We start from the raw sequence: 20,417 nt of genomic DNA on the forward strand, positions 1-20,417 counted from the left end.
ATAGATGTACATATGTTTCTAACATCATCTCATATCTACTACTAGAAGATCATAATTACCTGATATGTATCAGATATGTTTTTGCATAATTCTATTATATATCAACACACATTGTATGTGATTACTATCAAAAATCATAATAAAATAAAAATGATGGTTTTAAAAAATAAATAAATAAATAAATAATAATAATAATAACTCATCCCAACTGTGAAGTATGGTGGTGGGGGCATCATGGTTTGGGGCTGCTTTGCTGCGTCGGGGTCTGGACGGATTGCTATCATCAAAGGAAAAATGAATTCCCAAGTTTATCAAGACCTTTTGTAGGAGAACTTAAGGCCATCTGTCCACCAGCTGAAGCTCAACAGAAGATGGGTGCTGCAACAGGACAACGACCCAAAGCATAGACGTAAATCAACAACAGAATGGCCTAAACAGAAGAAAATACGCCTTGATTGCTGTGGCATGACCTCAAGAAAGCGATTCACACCAGACATCCCAAGAATATTGCTGAACTGAAACAGTTCTGTAAAGAGGAATGGTCAAGAATTACTCCTGACCGTTGTGCACGTCTGATCTGCAACTACAGGAAACGTTTGGTTGAAGTTATTGCTGCCAAAGGAGGTTCAACCAGTTATTAAATCCAAGGGTTCACATACTTTTTCCACCTGCACTGTGAATGTTTACATGGTGTGTTCAATAAAAACATGGTAACATTTAGTTCTTTGTGTGTTATTAGTTTAAGCAGACTGTGATTGTCTATTGTTGTGACTTAGATGAAGATCAGATCACATTTTATGACCAATTTGTGCAGAAATCCATAACATTCCAAAGGGTTCACATACTTTTTCTTGCAACTGTATGTGTTTTATGCATATTTATGTATTTGTTATATATGTAAGTATATTTGTTATATATATATGTGTGTTGTATATATGTGTATGTATATATTGTCACGGACGTTCCCACGACAGGTGGCAGGAGATCGGTGAGACTGGCAACACGTGGTTAGATCTGACATGCTTTCCTTTTGGATCAAATGACGTCTGTGTTGTTTCTGGTGCTTGTCGCACCTTCTTTCCCCAGGTGTGGCTATTATGGTCATTTAACCTTCTCTATATATTGTTGTTTTTCCCACAATGCTGTGCAGTTTATATCTTCTGTTGGAGTTGTGGATAGCTGGTGTGTGGATCTCGGCTGAGTTCCTGGTGCTGCCATAGCCACTTGAAGTTAACCCGTAGGATACCAGCGCCGTACATGGACAGAAATCCCAGCACAGGAGCTGCGCCTGCCCAATCAGCTGCAGGGGCCCGGCGCATTAACCCTTGCACTGCCACGGTCAGTGCTGACCGCGGCACGTACGGTATCCTGCCGGGTGCGGGGTGGCCATCGGGTCCCCGCGCTGCTGTGACGGGGACTCAATGGATCTCATAGGCAGGAAGCTGTAAGTGTATTACACTGTGTAATACACTTACAGCCAATGCCTTACAATACAGAAGTATTGTAATGCATTGTAACAGGTATCAGACCCCAAAAGTTGAATTCCCAGAGTGGGACAAAAAAAAATAAAAAATCCTTTTCTCAAAATAAAGGAAAAAAAATAGGGAAAAAAAGAAAAGTAAAGTAGACATATTAGGTATTGCCGCGTCCATATCGACCGGCTCTATAAAAATATCACATAATCCACCCATAAAAAACGCAGTAAAAAATAAAATAAAAAATATATAAGTATCAAAAAAGCCATTTTCTGGTCACTTTGCCTCACAAAAAGTGTAATACCAAGTGATCAAAAAGTCTTATGTACCCCCAAAATGGTACCAAATTCAATACCAAAATTTTGATTCAGTTTCGATACCATAAAAAAGTATTGCGATACTCGATACCATGCGAAAAAAATAAAACACCAAAAAAAGCTGCGGACATTCCGCATTTTATGTAACGTCCAGCCCATAATAGAACAGTCCGATCTTATTTTTTGAGGGGTATAAGGTGACAAGAAAAAAGGCGAATCGCGCAGTTTTTATTTTATTCTGTTACGGCAGCGGTCCCCAACCGCTGGGCAGCGCCCCCAGGACCGGGCCGTGGAAGATTGTTTGCCGGGCCACGGCAATCAGGGCCGTCTTTAATGCGGTACAAATGAAGCGCTTCCATATTGGAAGCGCTTCATTAGTACAGGAGGACCAGGAAGCGGTGAAGGATCTGTACTCACCGCTTCCTGGTCCTCGGCTCGGCTGTGCAGGGCTGCTGCGCACAGCGTGAGCGCGCTCTGTGACCTCACACTGTGCGCTGCGATACACAGCCGTCAGGATGAAAAGGATCGCGATGGTGAGGAGCGGTGGCGTCCAGGAGCAGGAGAGGTAAGTGTTTTATTTTATTTACGCTGGGGGCTGACATAAGGCCTGATGGCCGACATGGGGGGCTGATAGATGGCCGACATGGGGGGCTGATCTGAGGCATTGGGGGTCTGATCTGAGGTCTGATTGCTGGTCTGACTTGAGGTGTAATGGAAAATATTTTTTTCTTATTGTTCTCCTCTAAAACCTAGGTGCGTCTTATAGGGCGAAAAATACGGTCCGATGCAGCAGAGACCAGTGCAGCAGAGACCAGTGCAGCAGAGACCAGGTGCAGCAGAGACCAGGTGCAGCAGAGACCATAGTCAGTTTATATAGTGTTATATATTTTATTATGCACCTTGTGTTTTGTTATGCGCGTGAATCAGTCAGCGCCGACTAGCACCCCTAAGCCCCACCCCAGAACCCCCGCCCCCTTCCCCCCCACCCGGTCCCTGGGAAAATTGTCTTGCATGAAACTGGTCCTTGGTGCAAAAAAGGTTGGGGACCACTGTATTACGGTATTTACCACATAGGACTTTTAAAAAATATAATTTTAATAGTTTGGACTTTTCGGACGTGTCGATATGTAATATGTTTATTTTTTTATTGGTCATATCTTTTATATGTAAAATTGGGAAAGGGGGTGATTTATACTTAATATTTAGTTTTTTCTTTTTTAAACTTTTTCTTTTATTTTTTACTTTTTATTTAATAACTATTTCCCCCCTTAGGGGCTACAACCTGGGATCATTTAATCCCTTGTCCTATTCACCCTAATAGAGCTCTGGCCCGGTACTGAAAGGGTTAAGTGTTTCCTTTACCTTTTGTATTTTGTTTGGGGTTATTTTGTGTGTTGCATTTCCCTGTCATTTGTATTAAGGCCTGAAGGAGACTCCTGTTCGTCCTTCCTTTTGGAGGAACAGGGTGTCTCCGTCCTGACATTAGTACCAGGGTCCTATAGGGTGAGTTAGGACACTAGGTGTCCAGTGTATGAGCTCACCTACCTCTGGGGTCTGTTCATACGGAATGCACACGGAGGTCATCCGTATTTTTTGCGGATCCGTTCTTTTTCAGACCGCAAAATACATACGGTAGTGTGCATGAGCCCTTAGTCAGGACTGATTAGGGTTTTACTAGGAGGTGTCCATCTCCTTTCCCTAGTTTCCAGGCCTGATTCCCTCACCCCTTTCCCTCCTATGTTCGGTGTGGTGTTTCCCTCCCACACCTGAACATGACATTTATATACTATATGTGTTTTATGTATATGTGTTATATATATGTATGTGTTTTATGTATATATGTATATATATACAGTACAGAGTCAGACCAAAAGTTTGGACACACCTTCTCATTCAAAGAGTTTTCTTTATTTTCATGACTATGAAGGCATCAAAACTATGAATTAACACATGTGGAATTATATACATAACAAACAAGTGTGAAACAACTGAAAATATGTCATATTCTAGGTTCTTCAAAGTAGCCACCTTTTGCTTTGATTACTGCTTTGCACACTCTTGGCATTCTCTTGATGAGCTTCAAGAGGTAGTCCCCTGAAATGGTTTTCACTTCACAGGTGTGCCCTGTCAGGTTTAATAAGTGGGATTTCTTGCCTTATAAATGGGTTGGGACCATCAGTTGCGTTGAGGAGAAGTCAGGTGGATACACAGCTGATAGTCCTACTGAATAGACTGTTAGAATTTGTATTATGGCAAGAAAAAAAGCAGCTAAGTAAAGAAAAACGAGTGGCCATCATTACTTTAAGAAATGAAGGTCAGTCAGTCAGCCGAAAAATTGGGAAAACTTTGAAAGTAAGGGCTATTTGACCATTAAGGAGAGTGATGGGGTGCTGCGCCAGATGACCTGGCCTCCACAGTCACCGGACCTGAACCCAATGGAGATGGTTTGGGGTGAGCTGGACCGCAGAGTGAAGGCAAAAGGGCCAACAAGTGCTAAGCATCTCTGGGAACTCCTTCAAGACTGTTGGAAGACCATTTCAGGGGACTACCTCTTGAAGCTCATCAAGAGAATGCCAAGAGTGTGCAAAGCAGTAATCAAAGCAAAAGGTGGCAACTTTGAAGAACCTAGAATATGACATATTTTCAGTTGTTTCACACTTGTTTGTTATGTATATAATTCCACATGTGTTAATTCATAGTTTTGATGCCTTCAGTGTGAATCTACAATTTTCATAGTCATGAAAATAAAGAAAACTCTTTGAATGAGAAGGTGTGTCCAAACTTTTGGTCTGTACTGTATATATATATATATATATATATATATATATATATATATGTGCTGTATATACTATGTATGTGTTTTATGTATATGTGTTGTATATAGGTCTATGACCCTCCCTTTCACACATCTTCCATTTGCCGCCAGTATTGGTGTCTGTTTATAAGAACTGTTCAGACATTATAGCCCCTAATCCTGTATCTGTCTTATTACAGGGAGCAGCAGTTTTCAGAATTCCATATCTACATGGAGACATGGGGCGTCCGTAGCACAGCACCCCCCCCCTCCGCTGATAGACATCCTCATTTATCTATGTGCATCAAACCGTTCACTATACGGCCTGCATCTTTTCTTCCAGCCTCCCCCACGCCACACAACAAGGCCGCTCTCTGCTGCAGTAATCTAATAAAGTGCTCTGCAAATGAGCTCACCTCCAAGTGGAGGAATTATTACCGAAGCTGCAATGCAGGGGTCATTCCTGAGGACTGGCAGCAAAAAAAATAAACCCGCACCATAGTGCACTGCAGATTACCTCTCTGCAATATAAGAAAGAATAATGCAAGTCCAGAGAGCATTGCAGACAAGCTTCCTGGCACTAAAATCTCAAGGCCCTGCCAATCACGGGAGCGCGGCTCCTGGTGGAGGACCAGCATGCCTTGCAAGGCGTGCATGGGGTTATACGGGAATCCTAGCATGCACTGTGTATGTGTCTGCAGAAAAATGGGGTGCACGCTTCTGCCCACGCTTTTCTCACGTCCAGCAATGTAGAACTCTTCATGTATGTCCCACACCACGTTTAGCAGCTCAGATCCACCAGAACACACCCTGATTTGCGGCGACTTTGAAGTTTGCATCGACCGAGCATGGATGGTGCAGGTTTATTGTATGACCCGAAGAGCCCAGCCATTCTGGGCAACTCCTCAAAGTCAACATGGGTGTGCATTCGAAATGTAGCTACTAATATTTCAGATGGACATAGAGGGACGCTTAAAGGGCTTGTCTATTTCTTGACCACATCCATTACAGGAGGGAGCCCCCACTTCGGACACTGTCCATTCAAAGGGTTCTCCCGTAGTAGGAAGATTATCCTAAAGTGTCTTATCTGCTGCGATCCCCACCGATCAGCTGTAATCTATGGAAACCTGAAAGAAAGTCTTCAGTTTTTCTGCAGTGCCCCCACAGGGGAAGTCAAGTATTACACAGCTCCCATTCAAATGGGGCATGTCACCCGCTTTACTCCACAGGGCGTATATTCCACAGAAGGCCCATAAATCAGTCCATAAATGATGACTTATCGTAACCCATGTGGTCGCCCTACTTGGCACTTGGTAACGTACCCTCTACTTTGTCACCAGTAGTCTCCGCACTGATTCCGTTTCTCCGAATTGGATCACCATAAGTCATTCGCAGCAACTAGGGTTGTTGCGGGTATCGAAATTTCGATACCCAATCGATACGATACCGGGATTTTCATTTTTTCAATACTGGCCTGCGCTGCTGCGCAGTCTAGTATCTCTGAACATGAGCGCGCTGCTGTTGGCGCGCTCATGTACTCTCAGCAGCACAGGGGAGAAGGAAGCAGTCTCTCCCTCTCCCTGTGCTGCTGCTGACACCAATGGGGAGAGAGGGGCGGAGGAGGGGCGAGTGCACTGCGCCACCAATGATAGGACTTTTCATGGGTCCGGCGGGCATTGGCAGCAGATCAGCGGCAGTTAACCCCTCAGGTGCCGCACCTGAGGGGTTAACTGCCACTGATCGCAGCTCCCTGTCAGAGGCAGGATGTCGGCTATGCGATTCTGCTGCCGGCACCTGCCTCCTGTATTAAAAGTTAAAGACCACCTTATATGGGTCCGAACTTTAAGTATTAGGATACAAAGAGCGGCGCCCAGAGATGTCCCAGCACTTACTATTATTCCTAGGCGCCGCTACGTTCGCCCGCTGTGCGCCTGTGCCCCATTATTGTCTCCTGCTCAGTATGCTAATTACTATCGGAGCAATGGGGAGGAGACATCAGCTTCTCTAGTGGGCGTTCCTTCTCCCTGCGCTGCGATTGGACAGCGCTACAGCCAGGGGAGAAGGAACGCCCACTAGAGAAGCTGATGTCTCCTCCCCATTGCTCCGATAGTAATTAGCATACGGAGCAGGAGACAGTAATGGGGCACAGCGGGCGAATGGAGAGGCGCCCAGGAATAATAGTAAGTGCTGGGACATCTCTGGGCGCCGCTCTGTGTAGCCTAATACTTAAAGTTTGGACCCATATAAGGTGGTCTTTAACTTTTAATACAGGAGGCGGGTGCCGGCAGCAGAATCGCACAGCCGACATCCTGCCTCTGACAGGGAGCTGCGATCAGCGGCAGTTAACCCCTCAGGTGCGGCACCTGAGGGGTTAACTGCCGCTGATCTGCTGACAGTGCTCGCCTCCTGTAATAAGGGTTAATCATCATTGGTGGCGCAGTGCACCCTCCCCTTCAGTATTATAATCCTGGTGGCAGTGGCCAAAGGGCACCTCCGCTCATCCTCATTGGTGGCAGTGGCTTCTGATCGGAGCCCCAGCAGTGTAATCCTGGGGCTCCGATCGGTTACCATGGCAGCCAGGATGCTACTTAACCCTGTCTGCCATGGTAACCTCCCTGCTGCTGTGTGCACAATGCCAAGGGCAGCAGGGAGAGTGTGAGGTCCTACTCACCCTGATAGAGCTCTATCAGGGTGATTAGGACAAGGGATTAGAAGATCCCAAAATAGTTTTTAAATAAACTGTAAAAATAAATAAATAATATTACGTATAAATCACCCCCTTTCCCAATTTTACTCATAAAATATATAAACAATAAATAAACATCGCCACGTCCGAAAAGTCCAAACTATTAAAATATTTTTAAAAAATCTGCGCGATTCGCCATTTTTTAAAATGCGGGATGCACGTGGCTTTTTTGTTTTCTTTTTTTCGCGTGGTATCGAATGGTATCGAGTATCGCAATACTTTTTTATGGTATCGAAACCGAATCAAAATTTTGGTATCGCAACAACTCTAGTAGCAACTATACTGGAAAAATAACGTGATCATTTTATACTAAGGGTGACTCTATAGCTAGCGGCCGGGGTAACATCCCGCCGACGCCTGCTGCTGATGGTCCGGACTCCTAAGCCCAGACCATCACTGAGCCATGTGTATGGAGGTTCACGCAGATTATCACTGGTAAAACCACCATAAAAAGCCAAATACATTCAAGAAAAAACATATTCTAATATAACTGCTGCTAAGATAAGCCTATGTGTACATAGGGTCTAAGAGGTGGAACACGTACTGTGGAGGAACCCACACTATGACCAGTAGTGGAAGAGGAAAAGGGGAGGACGATGGAAAATCCAACAGAAAAAAGTAAGAAGGAAAATACAAAGTAGAAGGAAGTAGATAAAAAGGAGAACAATGAGCAAAAGAAAGAGGAGAAGGACAAGAAGAAGCAAACAAGGATGAAGAGAAGAGGGAAGAAATGGGAGGAAGAAAAGGAAAAAGAAGAAGAGGAGGTGTTGGAAAAGGGTGGAATAGAAAAGATTGAGAAGTAAAACAGGAAAAGGAAAGATAAGGAGGGTGAAGAGGGGAAGGAAAAGAACATGAAAATGAGGATTAAGAGAAGAGGGAAGAAAATGAGAAAAAGATGAAAAGGGAAGAGAAGAGAAGGTATAGGTAAGGGGTGAAAGGGAACAGATTGGGAAGAAAACAGGAAAAGGTGAAATTAAGAGGATGAAAGAGGAAAAGGAGAAGAAAGACTTCACAATGAATGTGAAGCAAAAGAGAGAAAAAGAATGAATAGGAAAACGAAAATAATACAGAGCAGATGGAAGAGGTGAAGCTGAAGGAGAAGAAAGGGAGAAGGAAAAGGAGAAGCAGAAAAGCAGGAGGTAACAGATAAGGAAAATATGGAGAAGGAAAAGGAAAAAAGAAGAAAAAGGAAAAAAGGAAAGAATTTAGAAGCAAAAGGGAAAAAGGACAAGAAAAGGGAGACGAAGGAGGGAAGAGAGAAAGAAAATAAGTATAAAGAGGAGAAGAAAAAGAACTGGGAGAATGAGATGGTAAAGTACAAGCAGTAGGAGGAAGAAAAGGAAGCGTACAAGAAGGAGGAAGAAGACAAGGCAAGAGAGAAGACGGATGTGGAGGAGGAAGAAGAAGAGTGGGATAAGGGAAAGAAAAAAGTAAAGAGAGAAGGAAAAGTAGGAGATGTATAACTCCTTCAGTTCGCCAAGATGCTTTTCATCATCAAAAAGGGATGCCACAAAATTTTGGGAAATTGTGGAAGGAACCTGATTAACTGAACCTTGGACACTTGGCTACTTCTGAAGGAAGATAGGTGCAACTACAGATGTGTTACGAAGACTATTGGAATAGAATATCACCATAATAGGATCCATCAACAGAAACTATCCTGCTTGTTTATGGTTTCCGGGTAGTAATAATTTTTTGTGTGTGCACTTTAGAGAAACATCAGTCAGATATATCACATCAAAATGAAGTGAAGGTCAAGGTTCTGATCACTTAAGGAACCTTGTCCAATATCCGAAACATTTCTACACATAAGGGGGTGCCGGCGTTCCTCAAAAAACATTCCAAAACATGCAAGACACAACTGTTCCTATATACGTACAGATTGTCAACCTCATAATGCCACCATAAAGTCCTCTAATGTCTCCAGCATGTAGCCATATCACCATCATCTCTACCCTTCTAAGGTCCCTGGACTTTCACATTATCTCATTTAATAGATAGAGGTGTAACTAGAAAATTTAGAATCACTCCATTTAAAAAATGTATCTTCCTGCACCCACCTGAAAAAAAAGCTGTAATGTCATGGCCACTAGGGGTCTCACTTTCATCCACCGCCTGTTGTCAGGCAAGATCCATCCTCAGTAACAAATACACAGAGGACAGCTGAGAGGAAGGGTGATGTCCTCCTCTTTATCTGTTCTGTGAGCTTCGGAGTTAAAAACAAACATAGTGGAAAGTAAGGGAAAGGGTATCACAGCAGTACAGTGCTGGCAGATCCTACAGAAGAAAGGCATTCCCGCTTGTGAGAGAAATGCATCTAGCTGTGCAGTTGAAAGAGGGAATAATATGGCTGAAAAAGCCTAAATATAACTGTTCCTTTACAGTTATGATTGTACAAAGATGAACAGCCATTATGTAAACTTAATTTGAAAGATCAGGTACGCTTCCAGCTTCATGTGTGGAGGTGCAGCTGCAGTTTTCTGTGACTGCAAGCTTTGAGAGGAAGGATGAGGAGCAGAAGAAGAAGTTACATTTCTCAGAATGCTGAATGCTGCACTGGCACCGCACCAAGATGGCAGAGAAAGAGAGAAAATATCCGTATTGTTCCGTTTGCTCGGCCTTGATCCCAGAGCATATATAAACTCCCCGAGAACCACGACCCATTATAAAGGGGTAGGATGAAATGGGCTTAGGACAGGAAGGTCACACTATGAGCCACACGGGGGATACGGCTAACACAACGCTCCACACCTGTTCTACAGCCACAGCATATATACCGTATACACAACTGTATTTGTATACAACACCCTCCGCACACACGGCCGGGCCAAAACTAACTCATTGATTACAGATAAAGAAAGGCTAGTGATAAGTCATAGAGGCAGCCATCATATAGAGGCAGACGCCGGGCCGGGCCCCAAAATCACAAGGCACCTCTCCAAAATCCCACTGACTAATTATCAGGAGCAGCCCCTCCATATGGAATTAGGATTGAACCGCGTCAGAACATCACATGGGCTCCCACCAAAGTCAATGATGGCATCTGGCTATGTCCGATCAACCTGACTGTCCAGCCAATGAGACCTCACCAGTGTGCACCCTCCAGCACCCCGTCGCCAGTGTGCACCCTCCAGCACCCCGTCGCCAGTGTGCACCCTCCAGCACCCCGTCGCCAGTGTGCACCCTCCAGCACCCCGTCGCCAGTGTGCACCCTCCAGCACCCCGTCGCCAGTGTGCACCCTCCAGCACCCCGTCGCCAGTGTGCACCCTCCAGCACCCCGTCGCCAGTGTGCACCCTCCAGCACCCCGTCCCCAGTGTGCACCTTCCAGCACCCCGTCCCCAGTGTGCACCCTCCAGCACCCCGTCCCCAGTGTGCACCCTCCAGCACCCCGTCCCCAGTGTGCACCCTCCAGCACCCCGTCACCAGTGTGCACCCTCCAGCACCCCGTCACCAGTGTGCACCCTCCAGCACCCCGTCACCAGTGTGCACCCTCCAGCACCCCGTCACCAGTGTGCACCCTCCAGCACCCCGTCACCAGTGTGCACCCTCCAGCACCCCGTCACCAGTGTGCACCCTCCAGCACCCCGTCACCAGTGTGCACCCTCCAGCACCCCGTCACCAGTGTGCACCCTCCAGCACACTATCATCAGTGTGCACCCTCCAGCACCCCGTCATCAGTGTGCACCCTCCAGCACCCCGTCATCACTGTGCACCCTCCAGCACACTATCATCAGTGTGCACCCTCCAGCACCCCGTCACCAGTGTGCACCCTCCAGCACCCCGTCATCAGTGTGCACCCTCCAGCACCCCGTCATCAGTGTGCACCCTCCAGCACCCCGTCACCAGTGTGCACCCTCCAGCACCCCGTCACCAGTGTGCACCCTCCAGCACCCCGTCACCAGTGTGCACCCTCCAGCACCCCGTCACTAGTGTGCACCCTCCAGCACCCCGTCACCAGTGTGCACCCTCCAGCACCCCGTCATCAGTGTGCACCCTCCAGCACCCCGTCATCAGTGTGCACCCTCCAGCACCCCGTCATCAGTGTGCACCCTCCAGCACCCCGTCATCAGTGTGCACCCTCCAGCACCCCGTCATCAGTGTGCACCCTCCAGCACCCTGGTGTTGTGATGATACATTCAGTCCTTAATCCTCTGGATTGCTGTTAATATCTTTCTTTGAGGGCACACAGAGTATTGGTTGCAGTCTTGTCACTCATCAGGGGACACAGACTCATGGAGGCCACATAACATACTGGTTGTAGTCTCCACGTGTCTGCAGGTGAGGGATTAGACAGAGAGATGAAAAAAAGGTTGAGAGAGATTAGATAGAGAGATTAGAGAGGGCACACCGCACATTGGTTGCAGTCTCTCTTAGAGGGCACACCGCACATTGGTTGCAGTCTCTCTTAGAGGGCACACCGCACATTGGTTGCAGTCTCTCTTAGAGGGCACACCGCACATTGGTTGCAGTCTCTCTTAGAGGGCACACCGCACATTGGTTGCAGTCTCTCTTAGAGGGCACACCGCACATTGGTTGCAGTCTCTCTGAGGGCACACCGCACATTGGTTGCAGTCTGTTAGACTCCAAAAGAAACTGCTCTTAATGGCCTTGTTGGGGCCCCTTGGCCTCCGGTCACAGCACTAGTATTCTCCAGGGCCTTTCTCACCCTCAGGAGAATCAGTGTGCACATGTCATCTGCAGGCTGTCACACTGTACCGTCTGCTGCTGCGCTGCAAATACCGTGCAACACTACCAGAAGTGAACTCTTAAAGGTACAGTGCGTGCAAACGAAGGGCGGTTATGATGCACATTGGTACACGAGGCACAGCAAGTAACAGTTAACCTCACGGTTCTAACCGTCTAATGCACAGGAATAGTCGACGCTCAGTCACTTCAGAAATAGACGAGAAGAAGAAATCCAGGAGGCTCAAGACCAAAACCCTATGATTTAAGCTTCTGGAAATCACCGAAAATCTTACACAGAGGATTAATGGAAAACAGAAATCTTCCCACAAGTCTGAGCAACACAAAGGAAAATAAACCCGCACATGACAGATCAGCATTAATCACTGCCATAGAGGCTTGACCAAACAAATATCTATAAATACACAAAGCTCTTCTCGTCCAAAGACTTCATACAGGGCATATGATGAGAACAACCCGATTTAAAGGGCACCTCCACCCGCACCTCATTTTAATACCATTGGCGCAGCCATCGCCCGGGAGCAGCAGAGTCATGTCAGTTTTGTAGTATAATATTCTATGCAGCATTGCCATTATTCTGAATGTGTCTCCCGACAGGACTCCTTTCTACAGTGGGAGGAGTTTGATGCGGTGCTCAATGGCGCCATCTGCTGAGTAAAGCAGTGTGTAACACTACCTGCAGCTTTCAATATACTGTAAACAGCTGTATAAAGGTCCTATAATCCAATATTAACAGCGATTTATGGGTCCATACCAACAGGATATGAGGATCGGGGGCGTGAGACGCCGGACTGTCCAGATGAAAAGAAGTTTAGGATTCCTTTAATACGGACCTGGGCTTGGGCTTGGGAAATGGAAGATTATCATACAAGTTTTTGTTGGAAGCAAGTGCTGGATTATCGGAATTTCTGGATTAAAGGAGATTGACTATTCCTTTAGTCCGGTCTTATTTTCACTATTACTGTACAGGTTTATGTTGGAGGGGACTATTAAAATCTCTGGATTATTGGTTGCCGGATTAAAGGAAGTTCCCTAGTCCTGTAGACCGGTCTCATTCTCACTATAATCACACAGGTTTATGTCGGAAACAAGTGCTGGATTATCGGAATTTCTGAATTAAAGGAGATTGACTATTCCTTTAGTCCGGTCTTATTTTCACTATTACTCTACAGGTTTATGTTGGAGGGGACTATTAAAATCTCTGGATTATTGGTTGCCGGATTAAAGGAAGTTCCCTAGTCCTGTAGACCGGTCTCATTCTCACTATAATCACACAGGTTTATGTCGGAAACAAGTGCTGGATTATCGGAATTTCTGGATTAAAGGAGATTGACTATTCCTTTAGTCCGGTCTTATTTTCACTATTACTGTACAGGTTTATGTTGGAGGGGACTATTAAAATCTCTGGATTATTGGTTGCCGGATTAAAGGAAGTTCCCTAGTCCTGTAGACCGGTCTCATTCTCACTATAATCACACAGGTTTATGTCGGAAACAAGTGCTGGATTATCGGAATTTCTGAATTAAAGGAGATTGACTATTCCTTTAGTCCGGTCTTATTTTCACTATTACTCTACAGGTTTATGTTGGAGGGGACTATTAAAATCTCTGGATTATTGGTTGCCGGATTAAAGGAAGTTCCCTAGTCCTGTAGACCGGTCTCGTTCTCACTATAATCACACAGGTTTATGTCGGAAACAAGTGGTGGATTATCAGAATTTCTGGATTAATGGAAGTTCACTCTTCCTTAAAACAGTTTTATATTCACTATTATCATACAGGTTTATGTTGCAATAATGTGCCGGATTATCAGAATTTCTGGATTATTGGATGCTGGATTAAAGGACGTTCACTAATTATTTCCATAGTCTGGTTTTATTTTAACTATTACTAGGTTTATGTTAGAGGGAGATTATCAAAATCTCTGGATTATTGGATGCCGGATTAAAGGAAGTTCTCTATTCCTGTAGTCTGGTCTCCTTCTTACTATTACTATACAGGTTTATGTTGGGAATAAATGCTGGATTACCAGAATTTCTGGATTATTGGATGCCGGATTATAAGAAGTTCCCTATTCCTGTAGTCCGGTCTCCTTCTTACTATTACTATACAGGTTTATGTTGGAAACAGCTGCTGGATTATGAGAATTTCTGGATTATTGGATGCCGGATTAGTGGAAGTTCCCTATTCCTGTAGTCCGGCATCCTCCTCACTATTACTATACAGGTTTATGTTGTAAATAAATGCTGGATTATCAGAATGTCTGGATTACTGGATGCCGGATTACGAGAAGTTCCCTATTCCTGTAGTCCGGTCTCCTTCTCACTATTACTATAGAGGTTTATGTTGGAAATAAATGCTGGATTATCAGAATTTCCGGATTATTGGATGCTGGCAGGATAGTGACCCCTCATCCACATTTCTTATGTCCCTTACTTCCTCCTCCTTGGCACCTCCTTCACACAGTGACAGACATGCAACTTCCTCGCTGAGAAGAGGTTCTGCAGCAGCAGAGGCTGAGTGGTCCCCTCTCACCTTACATGCAGGGCCCCGGTGTCCCCCAGCCCATCCCCCACACGGGGGCAGCCTCCTCCTCCGCCGCCATCCGGCTGACCAGCTCTGCCGCTCACACAAACTTCTCTAACTTTTCCGGCCAATCAGAAACTTTCGGACTGTACCAACTCCCTTGGGAAAGTAGGGGGATCTCTGAGTGAAGTGTCCTGCAGTGGATCCAGACGTCCCAGGTGTCCTCGGTGCTGTGCTCCGCCGGTACAGCTACGTCCTGTCTACCTGAGGGCCCCTCCGGCGCAGTCCTGTAGCAGGACTTACAGGGGTTCTCCACGGGGACTGAATCCTTTCTTCTTGTTCCTCAACAATTAGGGTTATGATAGGGCAGCGGTGGCAGGTGCGCCAGAGGGGGGAAGGGGGCAATAATAATACTGGGGGCCCACTAATGGGGCATTAGTAATAATGGAGGCCACTAATGAGGGCCCTATTAATATTGGGGGCCACTAATAGAGGAAAATAGTACTGGGGGGCACTAATTAATACTGGGGGCCACTACTGGGGGGCATTAGTAATACTGGAGGCCACTAATGAGGGCCCTATTAATACTGGGGGCCACTATTGGGGGCATTATTAATACTGGGGGCCACTAATGGGGGCATTATTAATACTGGGGGCCACTAATAGAGGAAAAATAGTACTAGGGGGCACTAATAGGGACATTCATTTTAATAGGGACCCTATTAATACTGGGGGCCACTACTGGGGCATTAATAATACTAGAGGCCACTAATGGGGGCCCTATTAATACTGAGGGGGCCACTAATGGGGCAATATTAATAGTGGGGGCCACTAATGGGGGCCTTATTAATACTAGGGGCCACTAATGGGGACCTTAGTAATACTGGGGGACACTAATGGGGGCCTTAGTAATACTGGGGGCCACTCATGGGGAATTATTAATACTGAGGGCCAATAATTGGGGCCTTATTAATACTGGGGGCCACTACTGGGGCATTATTAATACTGGGGGTCACTAATGGGACATTTTTAATACTAGGGGGCGCCAACAGGGGCATTCATTTTACTGGAGCCTATGCTAAGCCCCCACAGCTACACTTGGAGGGTATTTCTCAGTATTCAGGTTAAATCGTCTTGTTGGCACTTTGAGATAATGAAGTAGGTTTTGGGTTGCAGTTTGGGCGCCCAGTCCCTTAAAGGTTCGCCGTCACTGTGATCCCCAGTGATCGCCTCTGATCTGTGAGCGAGTGTTCACTATCCCTACAGCACCACCACAGGGCAAATGAGGTATTACACCCACTGAAATCAGCCCACAGCGCACAGAGACGGCTCCTTTGTGGTTGTTCCTTACATTAAGGCTCCATTCACATGTCCGCAATTCTGTTCAGCATTTTGCGGAACGGAATTGCGGACCCATTCATTTCTGTGGGGCCACACGATATGCGGACCCGCACTTCCGGGTCCGCATTTCCGCTCCCGAAAAAAATAGAACATGGTCTATTCTTGTCCGCGATTGCGGACAATAATAGGCATATTCTATTAGTGCCGGCAATGTGCGGTCCGCAAAATGCGGAACGCACATTGCCAGTGTCCGTGTTTTGCGGATCCGTGGATCCGCAAAACACACACGATATGCGTGAATATATGTGAATGGACCCTAATAGATGAGGATCCTGAACTGCTGTCCCTGTGAGATAGGGGGGGACCACCAGACCGCCCCTTTAATGTTAAATTGACTGATTTATGGAGGACTTGGAGCAGTGGACGCACACAGATGTGGTAGATAGACGGTGGCAGGGCATTTGACCCAGGTGCTGGATACTAGCACATGGGGGGGGTGCTACCAACAAGCCACTTGGCCTCGACTAGGGTATATACAGTAAATAGGGTTCTTATAGCTCTGGCTGTTCCCACCTGATCAGGTAGCAACCAAGATGACTGACCGCTTCTGTCCAAACCTTCTCTGCCGCTATGGGACTAGAGGACGCTACGCCCTACTTGCCCTGTCTAGGCCTTAAAGGGGCCTTCAGGATAGATCATCAGTATCTGATCGGTAGCGGTCTGACACCCAGAGACCTATTTTCCCATTGACTTCTACAGGAAAATGAGATGTTGTGGTCCCTAACTGCATCATGACTGCACAGTGTGGGACTGGTGGTTCCTGGGGCCCACCAGAGGAAATTATTCTCGGGGCCCAACCCTTGTATCATCGATAATGGCTCATAAGTTTTGAATCATAGAAATAGACCCCAGTGGTCAAGGATTATCTCTAAAGGCAGCTCCGTTTTCTCCTAGACCTGGGCCCATCAGAAGATCCTCTGGTGGACTAGTCTGACCCTGTGACCGCATCAAAACCACGCCGTGTGGTCGTACCCTAAAGTGTACATTCTCCTGGATGGACTACAAATTCTGATGTGCTGTAGGCAGCCATGTTGGAACAAACTAGGAGATAATAGAGTATCTAGAGTAGAAGCTTCTCTGGCCACCACTGTAATGCCAGGCGCAGTAGAGTACCTGCAAAAGAGGCCCGGGGAACTTGTTCTTCTCTTCCCTGTGTGAAAACACTGCTTTTTCATTCAGCCGCCTCTATGCTAAGAGAATATTACAGCTTTCATGGTAGTTGTATTAATTCCTATGCACTGAGCTCCCCCTAGTGGTGGCTGGAGGCAGGCAGTTTTGAAATAGAAGAGAAGCAGGAGATTTATCAATGCATTTTTGCCAGTTTTCTGGTGTTGGACCCCAACCGATCAGACAGTGATGACCTAACTAGAGGATAAGTCATCTGCATAAAAGTCTCAGAAACCCCTTTAATCACAGCCTCTTGTATGTTGAGGCTCTGGCACCTCTGAGGGTCCTGGAGTAGTCCCAGAGCACTACCTTTCCCAGGAATTAGAGCCTCTGCTCTTGCTTTCAGCAGGTCTCTCATGCACTTACTGTACGCACACAAAGTGCAAAAACACACCCTTATCGGACACCTCCTCTTCCTGTTTGATGGCATCCAGGAATGATACAACCCCAAATTCCCCAAAAACTCGGGACATTGGGTATGAATGACTGGAGTGTGTTAGAGGGGCAGAGAAATGAGCAGAGGTTCACCAATCTGCAAAAAAAAACACGGCGAAAGAATTTCAGAAAAATGTTACTCATTGTAAAATTGTGATGACTTTGAACATCCCACCATCTACAGTACATAATATCATCAAAAGATTCAGAGAATCTGGAGAAATCCAAGGGACAAGGCCAACGGGCAGTGTTAGATGCTCGTGATCTACAGGCCCTCAGGAGGCACCGCATTAAAAACAGGCACTGGAAATCACTGCATGGGCTCAGGAACACTTCTAGAAATCATTGTTGTGAACACAACTTCTTCATCATGCAAAGAAGAAGCCGTATGTCAACATGATCCAGAAACACTGCCATCTTCCTGGGCCAAAGCTCATTTAAAATAGAAAACTGTGGTCAGATGAATCAAAATCTGAACTCGTTTTTGGAAACCACAGATGTATTTTGTCTCCTGCGGGCTAAAAAATAATTAGTCAGCTCAGCCACTTTAAGCGGAGGCGTCTCATCTGCACAAAGGAAGAGAAGAAGCTGGATGTTCCCTCTCTTCTTGAGTCTGCAGAACACATAGAAGAAGGTGGACAATCCCTCTCTTCTTAGGTCTGAAGAACACCTAGAAGAAGCTGGATAGTTCCTCTCTTCTTGGGTCTGCAGAACACATAGAAGAAGCTGGATGGTCCCTCTCTTCTTGAGTCTGCAGAACACATAGAAGAAGGTGGACAATCCCTCTCTTCTTAAGTCTGAAGAACACACAGAAGAAGCTGGATAGTTCCTCTCTTCTTGGGTCTTCAGAACACATAGAAGAAGCTGTATGGTCCCTCTCTTCTTGAGTCTGCAGAACACATAGAAGAAGGTGGACAATCCCTCTCTTCTTGAGTCTGCAGAACACATAGAAGAAGGTGGACTATCCCTCTCTTCTTAGGTCTGCAGAACACATAGAAGAAGCTGGATAGTTCCTCTCTTCTTGGGTCTGCAGAACACATAGAAGAAGCTGGATAGTTCCTCTGTTTTTGGGTCTGCAGAACACATAGAAGAAGCCGGATAGTTCCTCTTGTCTTGAGTCTGCAGACCACATAAAAGAAGAAAGCTTCAGCACTGCAGGGCGATCTCATAAAAGTAGTTTCTTCTTTATTGCAGCATCTCCACAAAGGCATACCTTCCAACCATCCTGGATGTCAGTGGCTGTCCTGCGGTTCCGGGAGGCAGTCCAGCTCTCAACTGTCTCTGTGTCCTTAGGATGCAATCTGCGCTCCCTGCTTCAGCTGCCGGCGTCCCCAAGCAGGCACGATGTGGTCACACTTACATTGTGCTGTTGGGCCATGTAGGAGGAAAGTGTAGGCCTGGAAATCAGCCCAGCAGGGCCCTGTTTGACCGGATCGTGCCTGCTGGGGAGCACAGGATGTGCTCTGATCATCGGGAGAATGCCCAGGTAAGTATTTACAGTTTTTTTGGGGAATTTTATTTCCAGGTGATACTACTAAAAGAGGGACACAATGTGGGGTATACTACTGTAGATATAACTTCTGTGTGGGGGCCCCAAGGGGACTGGGGTGTGTAGATGTGAGCACTGGGCGGAGCTATTTGCTGCGACACGCGTACTAAAACAGGAAAAACATCCTTTATCATAGCCACAGTCTAGTACAAGTAATGTGCAATTTAAAAGCTATGGAAAATCACATGATGCCGATCCCTTCCCCAGGAGGGGTTGGGTTCAAAGTCGTGCAAATTACCCTGGAACATGATTAAAAAAAAGCAAAAAACAAGAAAACAAGCCACACATGAACACAAACCTACAAATGTAATAATATACACAGGAAATTCATAATATCAATAACAGTGAAGGTCGTGGTGCTAATTCATTCCATAAGGCCATCTTGAGTCCAGTAGAAACATCCAATATGATTCTCTTCCAAAATTTTTATTTTATTTTTGAGATCCCCCTCGAGAGACTGGTCTGAACACACGTTCTATCCCCAGAACAGAGAAAGAGGACACGTACCCCCCCTCATGGATTTCTCTAAGGATACGACCACTCGGCGCGACCGTGATGCGCTTATGAAATACATGCTGCTGTATACCCATGTGGCCAGCAGCCGCAAGCAGCAGGACATGTTTCACGTGTGGTCATCACACCCAAGAGAGCTCCAGGTCTATCTCAGAGACCTATTTTCCCATTGACTTCTACTGGACAATGAGATGCTGTGGTTCCGAACTGTATCATGACTGCAGAGCGCATCACGACGGAGCTCTGCAGTCAGGTTGGAACAAGCTAGGAGATAATGGAGCAGCTACAGTGGGAGCTCCTCTGGCCACCACTGTAATGCCAGGCGCAGTGGAGTACCTGCGGCCCGGGAACTTGAACCTGTATTCAAATCCTATGCACTGAGCTCCCCCTAGTGGTGGCTGCAGGCAGGCAGTTTTGAAATAGAAGAGAAGCAGGAGATTTATCAGTGCATGTTTGCCAGTTTTCTGGTGTGAATACCTTAAGGAATATGCTATTCAGAATGAAGCAGTGGGTGTGGCCAAAGGCAACTTTTTTTTTTTTATTACAATTTTTATTTAATTAACATTTCTTCCACTTGATAAAAATTTCATATTTTTTTTTCAGCCTCCCACTACTAAGAGATGAGCGAAGTTCCTAAAAATTCGACTTGGCTGCTTTGCCGAATTTCACAAAAATTTGCTTTGTGACAAATTATTTTTCACAAAGTGCATTTCTTAGTAAATAGCGGGTGCAATGACAGGGAACGGCGATTGCGCCTCCTCGCGTTAGTTGAACCTTTCAGATGCCGGC

At 46.0% G+C, this 20,417-nt stretch overlaps 1 protein-coding gene across 1 annotated transcript in view; it reads right to left on the minus strand.

Annotated features, from left to right (window-relative positions):
- The window catches only part of ACHE (acetylcholinesterase (Cartwright blood group)), a 45,397-nt gene extending 30,795 nt beyond the window's left edge, over positions 1-14,602 (minus strand). Inside the window, exon 1 of the mRNA XM_040415135.1 lies at positions 14,406-14,602. The gene's annotated coding sequence lies outside the window, so the exon portion shown is untranslated. The remainder of the gene's footprint in view (positions 1-14,405) is intronic.
- Positions 14,603-20,417: the final 5,815 nt, after the last annotated feature.

This window comes from Bufo bufo, chromosome 1, assembly GCF_905171765.1.
Source record: "Bufo bufo chromosome 1, aBufBuf1.1, whole genome shotgun sequence".
Taxonomy (NCBI): Eukaryota; Metazoa; Chordata; class Amphibia; order Anura; family Bufonidae; genus Bufo; species Bufo bufo.